This window comes from Dermacentor silvarum, chromosome 4 (assembly GCF_013339745.2).
Source record: "Dermacentor silvarum isolate Dsil-2018 chromosome 4, BIME_Dsil_1.4, whole genome shotgun sequence".
Taxonomy (NCBI): Eukaryota; Metazoa; Arthropoda; class Arachnida; order Ixodida; family Ixodidae; genus Dermacentor; species Dermacentor silvarum.
Window position 1 is genome coordinate 29,589,315 of NC_051157.2, and position 22,214 is coordinate 29,611,528.

At 44.3% G+C, this 22,214-nt stretch overlaps 1 protein-coding gene across 1 annotated transcript in view; it reads left to right on the forward strand.

The window, feature by feature from the left end:
* The window catches only part of LOC119449689 (cyclic nucleotide-gated cation channel alpha-3), a 262,884-nt gene that overhangs the window by 153,612 nt on the left and 87,058 nt on the right, over positions 1-22,214 (forward strand). The window contains exon 4 of the mRNA XM_037712924.2: positions 11,074-11,233. The gene's annotated coding sequence lies outside the window, so the exon portion shown is untranslated. The remainder of the gene's footprint in view (positions 1-11,073; positions 11,234-22,214) is intronic.

The following is a 22,214-nucleotide window of genomic DNA, read 5'->3' on the forward strand; positions in this document are numbered from 1 at the left end:
ATACCAAACGAATTAAAAAAAAGATAATAAGAACGGCTAGCTGCTAGATAAAAGGAAAAAAGAGAAAGCAATACTTGAGTGCTTTGCATAGCCGTGTGATTCGCGATAACCAGGTTCGTGATAACCAGGTGGGGAGTCGGAATGGCCTCGGCGGACCTATCAGCTGGTTCGACCTGTACCTGTCAGTTTAATGTAAACAAGGGTTGCGTAAGGGATAAGTCGTGTCTGTAATCGATGATGTGCCAGTAACTTAACTATATATGCCACGTATGGATCCGCTGTGCGCAAAAACTGCTGATCAACATTATATTTTTTTTGCAACGTTGCGCAAGGAGCAAGCGATTTCTGTTTCTCTGATACTCTTTAGTTAATACTGGATCTCGGGATTCATTGTTGAAGTTCTCGAATGACTGTCGTAAAGACGAGGAATGTTCCTGGAGCCAAACTCTTCGTCAGGGCACCAACTACGATTGTCCCCTTGCCCCCAGCTCCTCACCTAATCTAGTTCCCCCTAGGACCTTCTCGACACTTTGGCACCTTTTCTGCTCTTGCCCTATACTCCCGTGCAAAATAGCCAACCGGACACTTAACTAGGTTAACCTCTCTGCCTTTCACCTGTTGTTTTTCTCTCTCTTCTGCAGCAGCGATATTACTTGTTCTACCACCGTCGATCAATTCCAAACTACATCTTCCTGTAAACTTATGTATAGTATGGATGTCTTGAAGACGGTGACTTGCGACAGCTGTAATTTATATTGCTTAACGAACAGTCAGAGAAAGACGCTGTACAGTACGCAAAGCCCACACAAAACAAAAATGATGAGAGAGAGAGAGAGAGAGAGAGAGAGCAAGTCTGAAGCATGCCCGAAATAGAAGGCGGAGTCTGTTCTGAAAGACAGCAAGCAACCTGACTACGGCGAGTGAGATGTATAGAGGAATGTGAGGTAGAGACTTCGGGATTGCCGCTTGCTGCCCACAGTTATGTTAGAAGAGCGCCGATAAAGAAAAAGAAGAAAAGGAAAAATGGGAAACCTCAGACCAGCAGTAATGTACTCTGTAGCTCTTCTTAGCCTCACCCTTCACATCGTCACTCGGTGCAACCACCACAGTCTAGGCGGTGGTTCCGTTCCCGGGCTAACCCCCGCTGTCCCCACCCGGCGCGTTTCCCAGCCTATTCCGGATGAGCGGACTGCGCGATGCAAGGTCAGTAGGAGCTGTCTCAGCTCCGCAGAGCAGCATTGGTGGGCGGCCACTGGAAGGCGTCGGAATGCCGGTCAGCGCTTTCGGGAAGCTCACCATCGGCAAAAAACAAAACGAGAAAATAATAAGGCTACGTATATAGGGAAACGTCGCGCTGCAGCTGGCCACTTGATCAGTTACGATGTGGGTGGCGTTCAGCGTTCTCGAAGCATGTGCTAAAATGAGAAAGAATGCCGAGAGAAAAGGGAAAAAACGGGAGTGCTCGGTCTCTTAGCACAGATTGCCCCATGGGTAGTTCTCGTCTAGTGGCGCAATCTCCACGGGGGCAAGACATCACGAGTCGCTTAATCTTAATGATGCCAAGCAGCTTACAGAATCCACATGACATACAAATAAGAGCTGCTCTTACTACGCCAACGGGTTGTAGTTCTTCGCTCGTACAACAATAGCAAAGCATTGATTTTATTGATTGATCGATTCGATAGAATTTCGGCTAATCGTCATGTTGTTCATAATAGCGAATGTGCACAGCCAATGGCAAACAGTCCTGCGAAAGAAAACATTCGTGAATTTGGGCCCTGGTCTCCCAAGGTCTCTTAGAGCGAACCTTTTTTTGCGAACCCCCTGCGATTCTCTTGATGACCTTATCTTCCGCCTGCTGCTGCTGCTGCTGCTCGTGCGTTCTCGCCGTATAGCCAAGATCATCATCATCATCATCATCATCATCATCATCATCATCATCATCATCATCATCATCATCATCGAGAACATTTATTAGTCTCTATTTACAGGGTCTTTTGTGGTAGTGAGTCAGGGTATTTCATGGACGCTCGTGACTGTGTTTAGCAGGGTTGTCCAGGGCTGCAATGGTCCGTCTCTGTGTGTGCGTGTGTGTGTGTGTGTGCCTGAATGGAACATGAATGGAACAGTCGCATATCTCAGTAGCCTGCCTAACAGCGAAAGTGAAGTAGTTAAGGTGTACTGCAATAATGCTGAGTCGCGATATACTTTAATAGTATTCATGTATACGGCTGGCCCATTGCATCAAACGGAAGACTTAGATTTGAAAATGGTTAGTATGTGTTTCATCACCGATGCGCACCGTTTTAATTGAGAGAAAGTATAGAGATGTTAAATGCTCACCTCTTTACTACAATGCTAGATTTCCTTACGCGCCAGACCTATAGCCTTTCGCGTAGGATTGCTAACTCGAGCAAGCGGAGCTAGCCCTCGCTGTCGGAAGTCACCGAATTGACAAATCAGTAATCAGAAACAAAACAAACAAACAAGGATCGTCAACAGCAAAAACGATGACGAGAACAAGAACAAAATATAGCCTTCATCCAACATTCTCAAGCTTGCCCTTTTGCGCAATTCTGCTGTTTCCCCGGAAACCGCATCACGCTACTTAGAGGCCGTCAGGGTTACTCAGTCAGGGCTGCTTTGATAAATGAGTTCGCTAAGCAGAGGCGAGCCTCTATGCATGCAGCACGCAACGTGCCTTTATTTATGTTTCTTTTTGTCTCGAAACGAGCATGACTCTTATCAGTTAAGCGTTATATAGTGCCGAATTCACTGAGCCTCAAGTGCAAGCGCTATCAGGCCACTGCGACATGACACGAATCAACAAAAGGGAGCGAGAACAGCCAAGAACGTTCCGCGTAGGCCTCCTCTTATTTGATGTCACGAGACCTGACAGGGTAATGAGAACGCTCTCGGCCTCGGTAGTGAGCCAGAATGTAATCTTGTTTGCCTCTGGACGCGCAGACCGCACCGTATAACGTGGGTATCACGAAAGCGGTGAGTGAGCTATAGCGCCGAGTACAATAGAATATAGACGCTTGCGCTACCCCAGAAACTTACTCAACAGCAATCAGTGAAAGAAAATCGAAAGCCTTCTGGGGCAGAGCCAAAAGCAAGGCTACTCATGCGAACATCTATAGCTTCTCGTTCGTTGAAAGGTGATGTCTTTGCCAGTCCCCACCCGAGACGTGGTTGCCACAGGAATAAGTATAGGGTCGCGACGTATGGCGACGGAAGAGCGCTTAACAAATGTCGGGACGAACCGCACGCAGCGTAGCGTGCTAAGCGAAACGCAAAACCTGCAAGTGCGCTTCTCCACACACCTCGTTTGACCTAACTCGGGCTAAAATCAGTGCCGATGTGCGAGCTGGTTTCATCATTGCTGTCACCCTCTTTTCTCCGTACCGTCCAAGCTTTGAGAATGCGTCTCAGCTTTAGCAGCATCACTAGCGGGGGAAAGCGGCCATTTTGGTTACAGCAGGAGAAGACCTGCGGCAAAGCCTACTTGCGGAATTTTGTCCATTGTCCGAACGCGAGGTGTTTGCTGCATAGGCTCTAGTATAAAGACCGACCTCGTTACCGACATTCTTCTGTGCTCACGTGGTTGTTCAAAGAAGGGATGATAAATGTGCAATAGTACACATTTCCTTTTAATTCGACAATTTGTCCTGCGGAATGAAACGGGTGATGCAGCTTGCATAAACATGTATAGGTGGGTTTGTTCCATAAAACGCTTGTGTAAAAACGTGCTACCTTGTAGGGCATTTTACTGACTTAAGTACATTAATATCTGTTCGGAATCTAATTCATCAGCATGCGTGTTTTGCGCATAAAGATGCTTTGTAATCTATGGAGTGCTCCAGGCACCTCCAACTTTCTTTGAAATAATTTAATTTTCGGGTGTAGGACTTCATCAAAATCTATATTGAAAGTAAAACGGGTGTCATTCGAGTATGCCATAAAAGTAACCACAGCCTTAATTCCTGACTCGGTTTATGAACCCATTTGCCCTCTGCGTGCGTGAATTGAATTGCTGTGACTAGATCTACAGTCAGCTTTGCGAACCTCTACCTGTACTTTTCGCCCCGGCTACCCTCTGACAGAAACATTTTTGTAATCTCGCATTCGTGGTTGCGTCTATTCAAGTTCAGAACGATTAGATATAAAGATTGTGTCGGTCGCGGCTTCTGAGATTCAGTTTTCTATCTGTGCAGCTTATTTTTATTTATTTATTTGAAGCCGACACGAGAACGAACCTCCGCATTTCTGCAAAGAAAACAGAAAAACAGACGACAACGTCTCGAGTCGTGCTGTAATGTCGTTGGCCACACGCAGCACGTTCGTGAGTATACATGCTTAGAACAACAGCTGTCACGCATCAAGCAGGAACGCTACTCACCGGACGAGAACACAGTAAGGGAGAGAAATACAAACATAAATAACCTGCACCACCCGGCCACATGAATCTGCGGCCATTATATCGCGAGGTATGTTAAATGAAACGTCCTTGCCTGGCATACTAGAACGATATTGCTTCCGCATGTGATATATTATGGGCTTGGAAATAATAATATAAAAGAGAAAAATGTGGATAATATTACCAGATAACGTCATGCGGCCAGATTTCTTGTTTTACTTTTTTTTCTTCTGCTATAAACAAATAGCTGCGCCGATCTGGATGGTGGCAGTGGTTGATTGTGGCCCGTAGTAGATACCTTGCGGTACAAACTACTCCTTTTTTATATTGTGACGCATATAATTTTACCGAGCGCGTTTGTGAACTATACTTTATTGCAGCAATGATCCTATTTAAGCTCAAGCTGCCGCCATTCTCTCAGTCGAGACTTCACTGTTCTGGGATTGCAGGCGGCATTTCTGTTGTTAGCGTTCTCAGTTTAATAAGGATAATTCAGTAATACAAATAATTTATTACCTTTGCACATGGATGCTTATAGAAGAGGTTGACAAAAGAGTGTCCACAGTGAAGAGACATTATCTAAAGTTACTTTAAATAAATGTGTCCTGTATTTTTTTTGTAATTTTTCAGTTTCAGTACGTTCTTTACAGCTTACTTAAATAACATCGACTTAACTCGCCTGCCAGTACGTTTCTAAACAAGTTCGGATACTCGGCTGAAACGAGAATTAGTGCAGAAAATGGTATTCATATTGTAGCACCACGTCTGCGACAATTCATACTGCCAGTTCCAGAGCCGTCGATATTGAATTGTTTAAAGGCAGAGTGACGGCTGAGTTGCGAACTAGATTAATATACTGCAGTGCTTAGTGGACCCAATAGTGTAGCGGGAAATTGGTATGACAAAAAGAATGCAATGACAACAAATACCTGGTAAATCCACCTCGAAATTTCGAACTAGATTCCATTGACGTCAGAGGTTCCGATAACGTTAGACCAAGGCTAGCTCATTATTCACAGGTAAAGAAAAAAAGTTGGGTACGGGGCAGAAATAGCGGTCAGAAATCTGGAACATGTTCCTAAGGAGTCAGTGAGGTCTTATTAAGAAGGCTTTACAAGGTAAAGGAAGGCAACCTTGGTAGCGAGATAATTATGTGCATAAGAGAAATTGTTTCCTGGCCGCTGATCTCTTAATACCGGAGCTCGCCCAAGAACTCTCCTTAGGTCACGTTGGTTGCTCTGATTATATTTTCCAACTATAGATGTTTTTAGCTTGCTCACGCCCCCCCCCCCCCCCTTTCCTCTCCCCCGGCTCCCATCTTTTTTCTCGCCTGGGCCTCCTCAACTTCTAAGTTGAGGACGGGCCCAACCCTCTGTAAAAGGCAATATTCTTGACGATAATGAAGCCCCATTAAGCCGACACCGTGAAGTCGGCTACGACAAGGGAGTGAAAAGAACAGCGAACAGACGAAAAAAGAACAGATCATAACTGTCTTATCGAACGACACGTATGTAGTCCCTCAGGGCTCTAAGGGCTAAGTCAATTATGTTTAACTGGAGCAGAGAGCCACAAGAAAGCGACAGTCTTGCATTCCTTGTGGCAGTACAGAGCGATAGCGTATGCGTTACCATGACCTCGATCGTGCAAGGCGTCACTATACTAAAAGAAAAAAAATCTAAATTTAGCCTTAAGCGCTATATTGCAGTTAAGGATAAGAGCTGGAATGCTAGTTTGTGAATAAACCAAAATGAGTGTGGATATATTAATGGTCACTTTCACAAAAGCAGTTCGTATAGGTAATACAAGAACAGGGCGCGTTTGCGCCTAATGTTACAAATGAAACCAAATAATAAAACCCACATATGTGCGTGCTTTCGAACTCTCTCCCTCAATTACATTTAACAAAAAAAAAAGCAAACGACAGCTCTGTGCATTCGAAAAACTTAGCAGATTACACACGCGGCGTTGGAGGAGGAAGGCTGTACATCGCTAGCGATAAGAGCGCCGCGGCTGTGAAGCGGGTGTCAGAAAAGGCGGAAAGTGGCTCAACAGCAGGTGAAACGGAGCGATTGACCAGAAAAGAGTGGAGTCTGGTTTGCTGCATCACGCTGCAGTATGTCTTTGTAGCTGGCAGCGCAACAGACCAGAGGAGGGCAGGAAAATACAGGACAGGTGAAGGCATAGCAGAATGAGATAGATGATGACGAAACAGCACAAGTAGTCATATACGATCCAATAATGTAGTCCGCCAGTTTCAGCAGTCAGTTTATTCATACAGGCGACACTTGCACGAGCAAATCCACGAACATATTATTACACGCGAAGTATGTATACGGCATACGGGTTGTAACAACATACGGGTTGTGTACGGGTTGTAACAACAGGTGGGTTTAGCCTGGTGATCAAAGCCGGCTATTACTCCTCCAGAACGTCTCTTACAATATTAATTCCCTATTTCACAACATGTACATCAAACCAGTATCTCCCAGTAGTGCAAGAAGAAGACGTGAAACTTCTTTGCGGGCTATAACTGATCCTTCTGGAAACACAAGGTGTTGTAGGCATACTTGCGGAATACCCTTCTTTTTCAGGTTTCCAGAAGTGCGTCCCTTTCATAATTGGTATTTTGGGCACGACCACAGTCAGTGTTCAACGTTTCCTGTCTCGTCGCATACGGTACAGTTTTGATAATCGATACGCCTCGTCTTAAGTATTCATGCTGGTGTAAGAGCAGATACTTTCCTTATTCGATATAGAAGTGATGCTTCCTCTCGACGAAATCGCTTGGTTGCGCAGGGCATATAGGGTGAAAGCGAAAGCGACCCAAAATGATTGCGAATGTCAGATTTTCTAACTTGATTACTCTTCGGGGCATTGACTTTAGGAGGACGAAACTGCACTGCGTACGCAAGAGCATTAGCTTTTTCATTGCCAGCAATACCAATGTGGCAAGGAATCCACTGAAACTTTACCGTGAAGCCTTTGTTGACGAGCTTCTTTCACGAGGGCTAGGGATCGCAAGAGCACCTCATCTACGTGCCACGTACAACACATGCATTTACGCCAGATACAAAAGCATACATATTTCCTCTAAACTATATATACATGTTATATTTATAGCTAATAATCGTACTCTTAATATGGTTATAGCTGTAGTTTACAGCAGACATTAAATGCACCTTCACGGAGGGCGCTCCACAAGTACTCCGTTCATCTGAGAGAGCGTGGTAACTGCTGTCATCGCGCCTCTAGCACAAGACAAAAACAACAGTATCGTGGCTAATGCTCTCCGTATAGCATAGCGCGGCAGAGACCTTCGCTGCAGAGGTACCGCGAACCCCCAGTCTGCGCTTCAGTAAAGTCTCACTGGAAGGAAGACGAAGTTGCCGTATCTTCACGCTCAGGCGAGCAAGTGTGCGCGCTCTGCCGGAAACAGATGTAATGTGTGGTGGCGGGAACAAGGCGCCGAAGAAGCAGAAAACTCGCGGCGCTATACAAGCGGACAGGTAAAGGGGACGGTCTTGAGCGTCGTTGTCTCAAAATAGCTTCATAACAAACTTTTCGCGGTTTCTCCCAGGGACGTAGGGAAATCATTTATCATGGCCGGGGTTCTGGATTCAAGGAAGCTTGTCAAGAGCATGCAGTGTCAGTGTGAGTCGGGTAAAAGAAAAAGAAGAAAGAAAGAACCTTCTTTACTAACGACATGGCAACACTGTAAGCCACACGGAAGCTGAACGCTTCCGCTATGCAGTCGTGTTAAGTTACATCAAGGCCGTAGCGTGATTTCACGTTAACTTCTGCCCTCGTGGTGCAGTTATCGCCACGGGCAGAGGCATGGAGAATGTAGCATGCTACGACATTCAGAAGAGTTAAACATTACTGGATGAGATTAGACATTTTAAAACTGCATAAAATGCGTGGTTGGGGGAAAACTTTTGCCCTCGCATAAAACGTGTTAATTGTCAGTGTTATCATTTGAAATGTTTCAGGCTTTCCGATGACGCACCAGGATAATCACACGTCGTAATAAAGATGGCTGAGGCTAGGGAGTGACCGATGTGTCCGAGAAGCACATAGAGAAGCTCCTTCTACATAGATTGGCGTTTTCGTACTACAGCAATATAAACGATCTAAATCAGACGGAGCTGCACGAAAAACAAAACCACCTTCGCAGATAGTGTCATCAACTCGTGCAACAGGAGCGCCGAGGAACTTGTACAGTGCTCCCCGTGTGGGTCCATGTTTGTACCGATCTCATTTACTCTTGTCCCAAGTATTTGCGTCTAACCATCGTTTGAATAAGTTCTTCTGATCTCAGCTGAGTTATACTAATAGGTCAGAGTAGATGGCTCTGTCAAGAACAAGGAAGGGAAGAGGAGGTAAAATTCTTAGCGACTCCTCGAGGTGCATGTCGGCAGCTCATGTAATTTTCATGCACCGCAGTGCTCGGGGATTGCGGAGCACGGAAGGCCCAGGGAACCGCATAAGACCGATCACACTTGTGCCGCCAGAGGTAATAAATATGAAATGATCCCCTTTCGTGCACAGAAATTCCGGGTCCATGCAGTTCTTGCTGCCATTTCGGGGCAGTGTACGCGTCTGCGAAAGCTACTTTCGTTTATAACTTGGATTTTCATTCTTGACGACAGCCGGGTGTGAAGACAGTAGGGATGTGTGAAGTTTCGAAACTATTGAATGACAAATTGAATTGTGCATTATTCGACTCGGTCTTTGAATGGAATAGTCACTAGTCGTAATTGCAAATATTTTTCGAATAGCTTACCTGCATTGAGCAAAGTACGGTAAATTAGAGCCCCGCGGGCATAGTATAGGCGTAGAACATGTGCACTTCCGCAGTGGAGCAGGCTGCGTCGCTCAGGGAGCCTGACTTTAATGGCAGTACAGCGATCATTCGCACTCGCCGAAGAGCCATGTGCACGTGAACAAACTGCTTATTTGTACCCGCCATTTGTGCTTCTAATAAACAAACCTTAACAACTTGCAATGTATTCACGGAAACTTGGTAACGTTATGAATACGACGATGGGAACACCGCTTTACATTAACTGCTGAAACGGCTATGAATAATTCGAAAAGTATTCGATATTTGATTTGGTTCTATTCTTTTCTGGCACTATTCGAGTAGTATTCAACATAATTTAGAAGCTACGATTCGCAGACCCCTTGAAAATTTATAGAATTCTTTTAGCAGCGGCACAAACGCGCTGGTGTCCCGGAGAGGCAGGGGCAATAGAAATGACATGACCGATGTAATTTCCAGTCATTGACATGTCCTGTGATCGCACCAAACATTTTCTCATATTAATCTCCGTACGAAAATTAAATTTGGTCACATTAAACGCTACTATTTCAAATCGCTCTCTTTACAACTGCTTAAAAAAAAACGCAACAAGACAGCAAGAAGTGCATGCCCATGAATTTTGAACATTCCACCTTGGGCCATCTGAAGAACTTCACCGGCATGGACAAGCATAACTTAACGGGCAATATTTTCAAAACATCATATTTGATTATATCGGGCCAATTTCAATAACATTTACTTAGCAACCTCTAGAGAGTACTCCCTTCTAATAATACATGGATTTGGGGCACTTAGTCGTCACTTGTTTCTGCGTTATAGAAGTGTATTAATACTGGCCAAAATGCCGCTATAGCGCAGCAGGGAAATTATGACTGTCGTAAATGCGCATGTTATTAGAAGGGAGTACACTCTAGACGTTGATACTTGAAAGTTGTTGAAGTTTGGTTCATTTTTTTAAATCTTATTTTTAACAACATGCTGCTCATTGAGTTAAAGCTGGCGCATAGCGGTGAAGTTTGACCGATGGCCGAATCAGCAATGTCCAAGATTCTCGGGCATGAGTGCGCAGTACTTTATTTACATCTCACTGGCTGCAATACATCTCCGGGGCGACAGTGAACATCCAGACAGAAAATGGGCGCTACTCGTATCGACAGATAGGTCCTAGTCGTTTCAGTATTCGTGAAATTCGTCGGGACTGGAAAGCTGTCAGCTAGCTTTTTCCGTCTTTTCTGTGATCATTATTTATGTATACAGTAATAAAAACTAGAAAGCAGGCATCGAAATGAACGATGCAGTGTCATAACCAAAGGTATCGAGAAAGTGGAGCATGTCGGGAAATGGCATTTAAACATTCTTTAAAAGGTTTATAGACATTTTCTGCGATGGAATTTTCTATGAAGGGCCTCTGGATGATGTCCATAGGTATATATTTACGCCTAACGATAGTTTGGAAGTCTACCAAAAGCAATGCAACCAACAGACTTGTCACAACTTTTATCTCTAAACAGTATTACATACTGTTATATACGTTATAGTACGGTCGAAATGAAAAGAGTTCAAGGAGGAAAAGGAGACCATCTGAAGATATATATATATATATATATATATATATATATATATATGTATATATATATATATGCTTGCCAAATTTAGTTGTATAATGAGTTTATTAACGTATGTAGAGTTGTTATTAGTTCCAAATGTACAAGTCAACCAAGTGTGTTCTGCATGGGTAGAGCGGCGCGGCTGGCGTGTCCTTTCTCTATTCGGTGCACCTATTGCTGACGTAGTCTCTTTGTCTCTCTTTCAATTTCTCTTTCCACCACAGAGCCCGGATCACTTGCCGCTGCCGATGCTCATTGTCGGATGGGTCAGCGGGCCAGTCGCGCGGCTGACGTGAGGCAGTGCTGAACTATTCCAGGCGGATTACTCTCGTGATCCTTCTGATCTCACAGTGAAATCCGGCTGATGAGACACCGTCGCCAAAGGTAAGCTGCGATTCGGTGTATTCGTTATTGCAGTTTGGATGGTCGAGTAGTTCGTATACCGCCTCTTTTTCTTTTTCGGTAATATGCAATATAATCGAGAAAAGAGAAAAGCGTAGTCAGAAGACGCATACGTATAGATTTTACCGATGTTTATGGACTTAATTCACGCCTACGAAGACTTATCCAGCATAAAAAATAATTCCAAATTATTAAAGAGCAAGAGAAAAATAAGGTTAGATTAGCCGAGAAGTGTACAGCACAGCGCATCTTGCCATCTCTCATCTCACGGTGCTCACACCATGAGATAAGAGATGCCAAGATCGCGGCTAACAACTGTTCTAAGATCGGAAGTTGAGAGAGAAGCGGGTGAATAATAAAGCGAAGCTGGACGAAACTCACCAACCGCAGCCCCTCGTGAAAACTTTTGTACGCCGCCTGTTGAAAAGCAACATGATTTTTTTTCTATGAATTATGTCTATACGAAACCTATGGACATGGCGGGTGGCCTTACATTCTGTCTACTAATTACTACAGATTCTCTGCAAACAATCTTTTCAGAAGTTTTCGGTGGCCAAGGTAGGACCACAGGAAATAAACTAGTTTGCGAGTTTGCGACCCCTTTATATTGTTTCGCTTTTTAATGACGACTGGACTCGGCGACTGCCTTTGATTGCACCGGTGAACGCTGCCGTGAGTGCCCGCATATTACTTATGAGACTTTGTGTAACCGATTTAACAAGCCTATAAGAAGGCAAAGTGATCTACTATGTATTCATAAACAATCAATAGACCTTTAAATTCGTTTTTATTAGCGACGACGTTGTGCAGAACTTAGGCATAGTTGACGAAATGAGGAGCTGATAAATTCATAGTTAGCCGTGTTTACGTGGGTTCGAAGAGAAAGATAAGAAAATGAGAAGGCACGCAGTGTTAACCAGAAAGGCGTTCTGTTGGCTACCCTACACGGAGAGAGGGGACAGGGGAATAGGAAGATGAGAGGGCGGAAAGGTGTGAATGTATGCACGTCCTCGGACATGCTCCACGCAGTCAAAGACGGTCGTAAACCCAGTTGAACAAGAGATGCAATACGTTCGTGTTCCTGATCTGCGATCTGTGCTGTGTTGCAATTGTTTCTTTTCACCCTAAGTTGCCGCGATAATTTAGAGCCTGCTTATGAAAAGCTTAGTCATAACTAATTTAGCCATACGAAGATGTCCTGGCACATTACCCGGGCGTCAGGGCAAAGCCGATATGCTCCATGGCGACACCGTTCCGTCATGCGAGCCAACAGTGACCCAGAAGACGCGTTATCCCTCCCGCATCTATTGCTCTTGTGCAGACTAGTGCGCCTGCAAGGAAATAAAAAAAATGAATAATAATAAAAAGAGATCACGTGTATGCGGGTCGCACTGCTCCGCCCTATTCGTACATAGTCGTTCATAAAGTGGTATACCCGCAGATAATTTAGCTTGCATGCCATGCGGGTGACGTGCAGGAAGTTTGCCTATTTCAATTTATAATTTGTTTAGCTCAAAGCTATAGTGGATGCAGGGACTCGGTTCAAGTAACCAGCAACCTGCATGCGTGCCATGTGCCATCTTCTCGAATGCCGGTGCCCTTTTTTTTTCTGCTGAAAATCATTTTGCCGTATTTCGAAAGTGGGACATCCTTTTCGGCGGCTTCTGAAATTGCTCTAGTGAGGTTCTATTAAGGAATAGTAAGGGATGTAGTTATGTTAGCGGCTGAATTTTCTTGACAGTCATTTTCTATTGAGTTTATAATTTCTGTATTGCGAAAACAATGCTGTTCTACTGGTACTTCATTTCGTATGTACTGGGCTAAGCCTGTGAGTAAACAGATACTGAAGCGAAGAACGTCGCTGTTGTATTTTGCAAGTGCTGGGCGTGGTGTCTCTTTCAGAATACAAATGCTAACTTGTATTTGTCTTTTGTGGGTTGTTTATATGTTTGTTGCAATCAATCAATCAATCAATCAATCAATCAATCAATCAATCAATCTATTTAACGTGCCGAGGAAAAGCCCTTAGGTCTGAGCGTCGGCGTGCGCATTCACTAAAAGAAAACAAAAAAGCAAGAGAACTTCGGGAGCATATAATAATAATAATAATAATAATAATAATAATAATAATAATAATAATAATAATAATAATAATAATAATAATAATAATAATAATAATAATAATAATAATAATAATAATTTACTTACGGTTCCCAGGAACAACTGAGGGCTGAGTGCTGGCTCGCGCATACATTAAAAGCAAAAAAGAAAAAAAAATAACAACGAGAAAACATGTAAACAAAAGAAAGCACACACAAGGAATAAAAAGAATAATCATGAAAACTGAGTGTACGTACAACAATGCGCAAAGTAAATGCAAGAGAAAATGGAGGAGAAAGGCAGTTGAACAATCTGTGAACTATGACACAACAACGCAAAGTTCGTAAAAGAACAACTGCAGCAAGTTATGAAAAATGTCCACATCATCGAAATGACCGTTATAAGGACTTACTATTCTGCGGCCCGTTGAGTGTTGGTGATGACAGGCAGGAACATGGAAATGTCTATGTTCTCTGGTGATCTTGCGTGGAATACGAAACATCATACAACTGAGGAGTTCGGGGCAGGGGAGAGTACCGTGAATGAGTTCGAAAAGAAACAGATGGTCAGCACAATTACGTCGGCAGCGAAGTAAGGGTAATGACAATATTCAAACAGAGCAAGAACAAGGTCCAGTGTCCGTGTTGGAAAATCGGTGATGATATCTACCCAGAAACTTTTTCTGGGCTCGATCTATAATGTCACTGTTAGATACAGAAATGTCATTCCACAAGACCGACGCGTACACGAGTTGAGGAAAGCACATTGTTGCCTACAACATGTGGTACGGTGTAAGAGAACTGAATTCTACCGATAGTCTGCAAACAGAACCAAGAGATCCCATACCCCGCATTGCAACGCGTTTATTTTGAGCAGAGAAGTGTAAGGTTGTATCAAAAAGTACACTGAGATCACTGATCTCACAGACTTTACGCAATGGTACAGAATCAACAGAATAAGAAAAAGAAGTGCTTGCTGTTTTGCGTGTGAAAGTCATGACGTTCGTTATTATCTTTGCACCATTTATAAATGTAAAACATGTCAGACTTCAGGATACGACAGTCATCAACAGAGTAAACTTCCCTAAAAATATTGATGTCATCGGCAGAGAGAAGGAAAGAATTCAGAATAGCGGAGACAACGTCAATAATGAAAAAAAATTGAAATTAGGAGTGGTCCTAATACTGATCCTTGGGGGACGCCACTATAGTTGCTATGGAAAAAGAAGATGTTTGGCTATTGACGCTAAAATAACATGTTCTATCAAGAAGATAACTGTGCAAGAGATTGAAAGTTGACAAGTCAACACCAAAGTGCGTAGTCTTGATTAGAAGCAGTGAGTGGCTGACTACATCAAAAGCTTTCCTGAGGTCACAGTAAATGGTGTCAACTAAATAAAGGGGGCATGATACGCCTTATGCTCACCCAAGTAAGTGCCGTTACTTGCGCTGCCTCGACTCCTTGCATGTTGTTAAAAGATTATACAAGCTTTATAATATACCTATACTCACTTAAGGAGGGCTCAGCTTTATACTATACCTGCTCTGCTAAACTACCCGCCAAGTTTCAACCTACTGCCTCTCTTCGCTTGCCTGCGCCAATGTTTTTATCATGGCCACTGCACACACCAACAACCACATGGAGGACTTTATGCATCAATACGTTGCGTTTGAGCGAGTTGGTGCTTGCTACACGACATGTTAAATTCGCGAGGAAACACGAACACTCAGAGAAGAAAAGACAGGAGCAGGACCGGTTTGCGAACAGGCACGAGAAAGCATGGATGAATTATTAACAACCCACGCGGTAAAAGAGGACAAGCAGTTCATGACAGTGACAACGAGCGGGGAATCGGGAAGCTATTGGCGGTCACTACGTTCCGTGAAATACGTCGAAACAAAAATCAGAAACCGAAAATAAAAAAAAATAAAGAAAAGCGATCACTCGAATGATCATGAACTTAAAATTAAAGCGATTAAATTACGCGGAAAGTTAACAACCGAGTTTCTTCGCATTATCATAAGCCCACGCGGGGGTCGTTGCTATACGTCTATACGTTGCGCAGACGCTCCTATAGGAGCATCTGCGTTTCTCCGCTAGCTCATTAGCCCACTGCCCCAATTTTGCGAGACATCGTGGCGTAGCTAATTGTTTCAAATTGCGTTGCTTCCCAAAAAGCGAAGTCGCTGAATGCACAGCTTCAGTGGTTGCCTCATTTGTCGCGTGCCGACGCATATTAATGAAACTATAAGCGCGTTCGCGTGAATTACGAGCGTTTTCTCGTGCCTCGAATTCAATTGTTCAACATTTCAGTGGTGGGATTAGGAGGCTCCTTGGAGTTGGAGTAACTGCGCGCCCAGCGCACTTTGGTGAGCCAATCCTACCCCATGCAGATGCTCGAACCAGAGAAAGAATTCGTGAAGGAGACCTAGTGGGCGCGCCAAAGCTGAGGTTATTCGCAGACGCCCTGATTTCGGTGATATGCAGACCCGCATCTTCCGTTGCTCAAATGATCGCTCAAGTGCTTAAGCGATAGCTTGCTCTGTAGCACATAGTAATACCAGTACCTTGGCTGGAAGTAGGGCTGTGTGTGGTGATAAGCGCTATTTTTTTTTAAAGAAGTACAATGTCATTACAGGGCATCGCAACACGCTGTCGATATCCCCGGATATAGATCCGATCTGGACAAGCGCTATCTTCCGTTGAACCGTTGTAACTGAAGATTAGTTACCTTGTGTGGGCAGAAGGCACCTCGCAATGGCACGTCGCATAAGAATGTGCTTTATAACACTTCAGTGAAGAATTACGCAGTCCAACTTTATTCAACCACGTGATTGGACGGTACTGTGACTCAGACCAGCAGCTGTTCCGTGAGATTATTATTTCACAAGGTGTAAAACTGCGCATGCGTTTAGTTTATTCATTGTGATCATAACAGAAATTCGGAGTGGAAAAACCGCTCTCCCATCTCTTCGCTGGGACATTGTCGAATGAAAAAAAAAAAGAACGAAAAAAAGAAGAGAGATTAGCCGAGTCCTTACAGCAACAAAGCTGTCTATAAGAGCGCGCTGAAGACATTTGTACAAGAAAGGAAGAAAGAAGAGCACATGTGGATGTATAAAGTACTTCTGCGCGAAAAAAAGCTTATGATTGGTGAATTAATGTGTTTATGTCGGAATTATGATGTTTATCACGGCTATTTAAGCTTACACTGTCACCTAGCGTATATAGCTCCGACGCCCCTTGTCGATGTGATGACTGCAGCATTTTGTGCACTTCACTCTCCAAGTATTTTTCTGGAAGCAAATCTCATTTGATCTGTTTTAATACTATTTAAATGCTTGTTTCTATGGTAAGCCTCTGTGGATGCATGTTGCGACGACTTAGCCAGCTTTGCTCTACTTCTACATAAACTGCACCCCTTAAGTCTAAATTAAGTGTCATAAACTGTTTTAAGTTCTCGTTTGTGTTGAGTACTCTATCCCTCACTACAAGCAGTCGTGAGGGATTGAGCCGTATTAAGCAATTAAAGTAAAATGTGTGCTTTTACACTATCCCATTGCAATTTGACCTCATGCTCCTGCGGCCCTAAGCAGTGTGGTGCCGGACGCGCCAACCGCTGAGCTATTTAGCAGCATTCGCGTTTGGCGATTTGTGCGAGATTACTAGCACCACGCACAGACTCAGAGTTGTGTCGTCTGCGTGCATATAAACTGTAAATTAGTTCAGAGCCGCAGGAATCAGTCGAATGTGCAGATTACAATTTTTCTTTTTTAACCGGAGCTCTCCTCTGTTGGAGAAGGAACCTAAATTGTGAGTACGACGTCCGGAGAACGACGGTACTATAACATGGCCGCTCTTAATGAAGGGTAAATGAGCGATATTGCGCGCCGTGAACTTCGTCGCCTTTTTTTCGTACACTTTCGCTGCGTCTTTCAGTCGTCCTTGCCGACAAAAAAAAATAATTTTGCCACGTTTGCGTTTGTTTTCAGCAAGAATATTTTTTTCAATACACCGTAGAGGAAGTGCGCCGCATTGCAACGCAAATCTCCTTCCAAAATCAATTCATTTTCGTCTCGCTTCTTCCGGTTCTTGAACCCCGCGTTCCGCCTTGGATTTACTTCGAGATCCTTGCAATAAATGATCCAAAAATAAGTAGAAATAATAAACGATCACAAAACAAGCATAAACAAGGCTTACATGTTAAGAGAAATAAAGGCATACACGCTTGGCTTCTGTTTCAGCTCAAGCCACGGCGACAATTCAATGAACAGCTCGCGGCCCGACGCCGCGCGCGGCTCTTTGCACGTCGCGGCTGCCAACGGTTTTCAATTTGACTGCCGTACGGGCGTCGACGTGATGCATGCCGCTCGGGTTGCATTTCATCCCGTCCGAAGCCTGAGGTCCGGCGGCGTTCGCGAGGCCTGAGGCTATTCATTTTCATTTCGCCTGCCAGAACCACATAGCGCCCCAGAGATGCAGTGCGGCGCGCATGGCTCCGCGTTTTAGTCTGTATAGAGGCGGCAGTGCACGAACTGCCCACTTTCAATCGACATCCAGCGTGACGCGCGCAACAGGGTCGGCTTGTTCCCGCGCTAGATTTAATTGAAATCCTTCTTCGTCGTCCCTAATTGTCTCGTACGATCGCTCGGTTCGCGCCATTCTGACGTGCCCGCGGTTGCCGGAAGCGACTTACACCGTAGTGCGCCGAACGTGTTTCGAGGTCACAAACGAGAGAGAGAGAGAGAGACCCTTGAGAGAGAACCTTGCGGGGAACCTTGCGAAAATGAAGCTTCGTTTTAAAATTGAGTATGCAAAGAGGCACAAGTAATGCTAAATTGAAATCAAATCAAGATCGCCACGCGCGCGCCCGCACGCATGCACACACACGCGCACACGCACACACACGCGCACGCACACGCACACGCACGCACGCACGCACGCACGCACGCACACACATTTACGTGTTCATCCGTTGTTTCTGCGTCATTATTATTTTAGAATACTTGAACAGCTGTAATCACGAGTTTGTTTCCGGTAATATACATGTCTCCCAGAAGAAGTGCAGTAAGCATGACAGCTCATCAAAATGTTGCAAATATATGAATCGGCTTAAGTCATATATCATATACCGGAGATACTGCCCTCAACCTTTACAAGGCTCAACCTTTACAGGGTGTCCCAGCTATCATGCATCGCGTTTTTTTTTTTTTAAGACGGCCATTCCACGCGAAGATAACTAAGTTCATATTGTTTACAATCGAGTATAGAGGAGCCGTCAATAATTTTTTGTTGATGCCATTCAATTTGTTAAATTATTGTAATTAGCTGATTTTAAAAATTACTGCTCTGAATGGCGTGCTGTCAATGAAGAAATTGTAGAAAATTGAAAGGAGCTTTAAAGCTGGTGAGTTCTGAGCGAGGCAATTTTTGGCCGTTTACTTTTCTGGCTGATAAAGAAAGCCCACGAAAAATGACAAAATATTATGTGACTAGCCATCCGCCCGCATCAAAAAGCAGCGCCCTCAAACACGCTCCACAGAAGTGAACGCAGTCTTTCCACGGCGCATCAACCTCCAGTTATCGGAACTCTTTCCTTATCAATACCAATGGGTAGCGCTGTCGCGGGCAGGGCGCGCCAGATAAATCGCCAAATCTGCCACTATCTGGTATGGAGCTTGTTTGAGGACGCTGCTTTTCGATGCGCGCGGACGGTTAGTCACGTGATATTTTTCATTTTTCGTGGACTTTCTTTACTAGCCGGGGGAAAAAAATAAACGGACATAAAGTACCTGGCTGGAAACATGCCAGCCTTCAGTTTCTTTCGATTTTACGGACACTGACAGTGTCTTGACTTCACTGACAGGCTTCACTGACAGTGACACTGACTTCACTGACAGCACGGCATTCAGAGCGGCAATTAAAAAAAAAAAGATAGCTAGCTCCAAATAAATAGTAAATTGAAAAGCATCAACGAAAAAATTACTGGTGGCTAGTCTACTCGACTGTGAAAAATATTCACTTGGTTATCTTCTCGTAGAATAGCCTGTCTGTTTTAAATACGCGATGCATGACAGCTGTGACACCCTGTATATGTGCCTGCAGTTAGGAACAAGTTAGGCTAGGGGAACGCATTACTTTCATACCAATTTATCGTCGTGTTTACGCGCTTTAATTGGCTCAAACAACGTGCTAAAATTTTCTGGCAGCTATCTAGACATAACGGGCGCAATTGCTGGTTCGTGATTGCCTTGTGAAAAGCCGTGCGTTTATGCCGGCATCACTCTCTGCTGGTGTGGCTGCTGTTCGATAGGGAAATGCGTGACATATGCACGGCGCATCTTGTCAGGTGTCCCTTTGATTGATTGATTGACTTATTGAGTGAGTGACTGGGTTTAACGTCGTGTACAACGACGGGGCTATGGTAGACGCCGTAGTGGGTTGCTCAGGATTAATTTTAACTACATGGGCTCCTTTTTTTTTAACGAGCGCCTAAATATAAGCGCATGAGCTTTTTTGCATTTCGCCCCCGTCGAAGCGTGGCCTCCGGGGCAGGAGAATTGAACTCGCGACCTCGTATTCAGCAGCAGAACCCCTTAGACACTGCGCCGCATCGGGCCGAGTTCGGTGTCCCGCTATGTAAACGTCTAGAGAAGCGGATATTTCGGCGGAGGGCATCCATCGAACTTTCATTATCGCTAGGCGAGTCCCTATCCCGGCCCAGCCACAACAAGACGGAGTGGAGGAGGCGGCCGCTTCCGGTGCCGTCCGTACTTCTGGCTCCCGGAGTTTCTGCGCCAACGATGAAAACCCGTTATTGGGCCTACAGTCACGCGAGCGAAGGAGGTATAGCTCCAGATCAGCGCCATGGACACCGACATCACTGCGGGGTTGTTGTTGGTTGCGGTTTTACCTTTATACGTGCAGTTACTCGGGCCGACATCGGCTTTGAGTCTATGCACGGAAATGAACAAGGATCTATATTTACAACCTCCAAGAAGAAGGTGCGATCGTCTAAACAATAACAGACCGATCCAACCTTACTTAAGACGCACTGATGCTTTTCGTTTCTCCTTTTTTCATGACGCAATTGAAATGTGGAACGGTTTGCCTAACGCAGTTGTGAGCAATAAAAGGTCTGCCGATTTTGAAAAGGCACTAGGTACTTTTTTGTGATGATGTATACTAAATTGTGGTACGAGCATTTATATGTTGACTTTTCTTTGTATAACAAATCTTCTTTGTTCCTTGTCTTTTTGTCGTTGATTGTCAATATCGTCAGTGAATTTGTATTATACATAGAGCATAATGTTTTATGAATGAATATTATGTATCATGTATTTTTGACATATCACCCTCCATGCAATGACCCCAAGAACTGGTTTGGCAGTATCAAAGAAATCATGTAAATAAATAAAAAATGCTGCTCGAACTCTTGCCGTGATGTAAAAAACTGAATGTTACGGATGTTCACTAGTGATGTGAAATTTCCCATTCTCCGCTCCAGGTTATAACCACAATTTTTATCACCCTATATGGAGTTTGAAACAAAACTATATGTGTGATTTGTGTGCTGTGTTTCCATTTCCTGAGCTCGGAACGCAAACAGCTGCGTTTTATTCCCACGATCTCTGAATTAACATTGGCGCTCCTGGAAGAAAGTGAACCCGCCTTCACGAAATTGCTTCTTATTCTCCACGAATACATTCAATCGCGACTGTTTTTGTGGTTCCGTCCCTAATGATAGCTGACGGTGCACCGCGCCGCTCGCCTGCGAGTTGATAATGAGGGCCAGATTTTTCGATTCTATCGCGACTGGTGCGTGTTGTCGAATGTTTGTTCGAATTATTGCTGTTGTTGCAGAGCTAATGGCGTTTGCGCCGTACGAACGGGGGTCGTAATTAAGGAGACGTCGTAATGAACCGTTTCATTAGCTCAAGACGCTGGCAGGAGTCCCGAATTCGTGAGCGCAGCTCCTACTTGCACTTCTCTGAGTATTTCGTTTGCGTACGCGTAGTCGCTTACATCGTCGGTGTTCTTCCGTCGTCTTCCTGCGATGCTTTGAATGAGACATTGGCCTCCATTGATTACGTTTCCTCGCTTTACGTCGCTGTGTGCAACTGAATGTTACGGATGTTCACTAGTGATGTGAAATTTCCCATTCTCCGCTCCAGGTTATAACCACAATTATAACCTGACTTGCGTGTCACGCACTCCGGTTTAGAGTCGGCGCCAGATATAAGCGCTATTTTCATTTTACCAACCGCCACCTTGCAGTTTAGTTTGATTGAGTTTTACACTCAAACGCTGCTCACATTAACAAACAAGGGAGAGGGAAATATTTGCCTAGTAACAGAAAGATTGACTCCGAAATGCAGAATCAATTACTCTAGGGCCTTGATGCGTCTAGAACGATGTGACCTCTGTTTTAGAAACAGAATAAACGGGAATATCAGAGAGCATTAAAAAAGAAAGGTATGGATTAGGCATGATAAGCGTTATAGGTATACCATACACTCTTTGCGCTTCGTACAACATTATAATTACATCAAAAAAATGTCATCTTCACCTGAGCTTTAAGGGTATACATGCAGAACGCATAAAGACCGTGGTTAAAAAGTAGAGAGCATGATGCCGGCGTGGTTAAATTTAATTTAAACACTCATTCTAGCACTTATGGGTGCATATTTATTCTGTTTTATGTGGTCAGAGCAGAAACCGAAAGGTGTGGCTTTTGCACTGAAAAGCTGTGAAACTTCGACGAGGAAGTTGTGATATCGTGCGCTGGATGACTTGCAAATTCAAACTGCAGTTTTTGGTCCTGTTTTGCCACGCTCAGCGCATCGTCTTGTTCGCCCGTCGC